This window comes from Nannobrachium achirus, assembly GCF_963921795.1.
Source record: "Nannobrachium achirus genome assembly, chromosome: 4".
Lineage (NCBI taxonomy): Eukaryota > Metazoa > Chordata > Actinopteri > Myctophiformes > Myctophidae > Nannobrachium > Nannobrachium achirus.
Window position 1 is genome coordinate 1,891,728 of NC_137813.1, and position 2,890 is coordinate 1,894,617.

Here is a 2,890-nt window from a genome sequence, read left to right on the forward strand (position 1 = left end):
ACAGTAAACTAGTAGTCCCTGGTCCCAAACACATCATTCTACAGTAAACTAGTAGTCCCTGGTCCCAAACACATCATTCTACAGTAAACTAGTAGTCCCTGGTCCCAAACACATCATTCTACAGTAAACTAGTAGTCCCTGGTCCCAAACACATGATTCTACAGTAAACTAGTAGTCCCTGGTCCCAAACACATCATTCTACAGTAAACTAGTAGTCCCTGGTCCCAAACACATGATTCTACAGTAAACTAGTAGTCCCTGGTCCCAAACACATGATTCTACAGTAAACTAGTAGTCCCTGGTCCCAAACACATGATTCTACAGTAAACTAGTAGTCCCTGGTCCCAAACACATGATTCTACAGTAAACTAGTAGTCCCTGGTCCCAAACACATGATTCTACAGTAAACTAGTAGTCCCTGGTCCCAAACACATGATTCTACAGTAAACTAGTAGTCCCTGGTCCCAAACACATCATTCTACAGTAAACTAGTAGTCCCTGGTCCCAAACACATCATTCTACAGTAAACTAGTAGTCCCTGGTCCCAAACACATCATTCTACAGTAAACTAGTAGTCCCTGGTCCCAAACACATGATTCTACAGTAAACTAGTAGTCCCTGGTCCCAAACACATAATTCTACAGTAAACTAGTAGTCCCTGGTCCCAAACACATGATTCTACAGTAAACTAGTAGTCCCTGGTCCCAAACACATCATTCTACAGTAAACTAGTAGTCCCTGGTCCCAAACACATCATTCTACAGTAAACTAGTAGTCCCTGGTCCCAAACACATGATTCTACAGTAAACTAGTAGTCCCTGGTCCCAAACACATCATTCTACAGTAAACTAGTAGTCCCTGGTCCCAAACACATCATTCTACAGTAAACTAGTAGTCCCTGGTCCCAAACACATCATTCTACAGTAAACTAGTAGTCCCTGGTCCCAAACACATCATTCTACAGTAAACTCCCACAGAAACATGTGGACAGGTCTCACGTCGTCTTCCCTCACAATGATATTATTGCGTTTTTGTAAATTATGATGCCATTATTTACTTTTCTAATTAATGATAAATCAGGGTGTTTTCGTGGCTTATTGCGTGATTGGTCGGGCTCTCCACGGAGTGATGAAGACCCACCAATCACTGGCCTTCCTTCCGTCCTTCCAGCCAATAGCGTGTCCAAGATGGTGGATTTGAACTGGCTGAAAAAGTGTCTTCAAAACAGTGACAGTAGAAACACAGTCGACAGTCGACGGTGTCAACACATTCGTGTGAGACTCAACGTGTCGACCGCAAGCGTGTTTGGATTGTCAGGGTAAAGGATTCTGTAAGATATTGTACTTTCTTTTATAATAATATAATATGAACTGATGACTTGAATGAATACCGCAGGCTACATGATGATTATAAGACAAAGGAGAGATTTGATCCAAAATGACATGTGAACAATATATCGGCTGCATCCTTATACAACACCACAGATGATGTTAATCAAAGCAGAGGATGATACATTTAGGATGGTAGTTAATTTAAATGTGTTTGGTCTAAAGAAATGATAATAGAGTTGATTCCACTGGTTCTATATCGAATCAATGGATTGTAGATCGGCTATTTTCCGTGCGTGACACAACCGGGTGCGTGAATAAGTATTTTGTCTGGGCCCATTGCATCTTGGGTAAACGGTTGAACTGGTTATGGTGGTCAAATTCATTCATGGGCAGGAATATTCCACTTGTATTCAGAATCAGAATGACTGCTCATTCAGAATAGAAATGCTCATGTAAACAACTCAGAAATTCCGAATACATTTTCCTTCGGGTTTGGAGGGGTGGTGTATTGTATGCCTTTTGAATCAGAACTGACTTTTCTTCAGTTGGGTATGAACCTCTAATACATATTGTCCATGTAACCACAGCCACTGATTCACAATCTGAACGTTAAACAGTCCCAACGGCTGAGCAGGGTTTTGATAAAGAGTTTAATTTATGTTCTGTGGCGTGACGGTGTGCAACACCATCGTACTGCAGAGTATAGATGAACCTCCTGAATGTTGGAAGATGCTCTTTTCTGTGTTTTCCTCTTTGAATCAACATGCCTTTCTTTTTTAGTACGGTTGTGTAAACTTTAATAGGGCTTTTATAGGGGTTAGTTTTATACCACAGGATACAGTTTTATACACTATAAGACAGTTTTATACATTTTAATAAGGTTTTATACATGAATAACACTGTGGAGTACTGAAGAGGTGATAAATGTATTATTTTTAATGTTGGATGTATTTTTATAATTCATTTTTAGCTTAAGGAATGTTCTCTGTACAGGAAGGTACTTCTGTGTAGCAGTTTTTATACCGTTTTATACCGGAGCATATTTTACAACAATTAGAAAACAAATACGTAGCCTTCAACCGGCATCTCTGAATGTGTTGTGATGTTTGCACTACAGGAAAACAGGGTCTATTTTTAACACTTTGATGTCGACGACTTTATTTGTCTGAAATGTTTTCATGATTAATTATTGATTAGATATGTCCTGTTTTGTTTTTGTTCATATAAACATTCCTGCCTAGAAAGAAAGCAGTGACCTCGCTTCAACCTTTGGAATATGACAGTAAAATATGTTGAGAATATTTTTAGATATACAGTATATATGCCTTGTGTGTGTGTGTAGGTTTGCATAAACAAAGTTACATTGTTCCAAGGTCTTTGATGGTAGAATGGAAACATTGTTTAGACTCAGGAATAGTTTCACATTTTCTAAGAAGAAAATCAACAGAATGAAAGAGACAGAGAGGGGGAGAAGATAAAATAATGATTTACAAATACAAATGAAAGAAATACAATCGCATCGAGCGAAGGGATTTCTTCAGAAAAAATCATAATACACC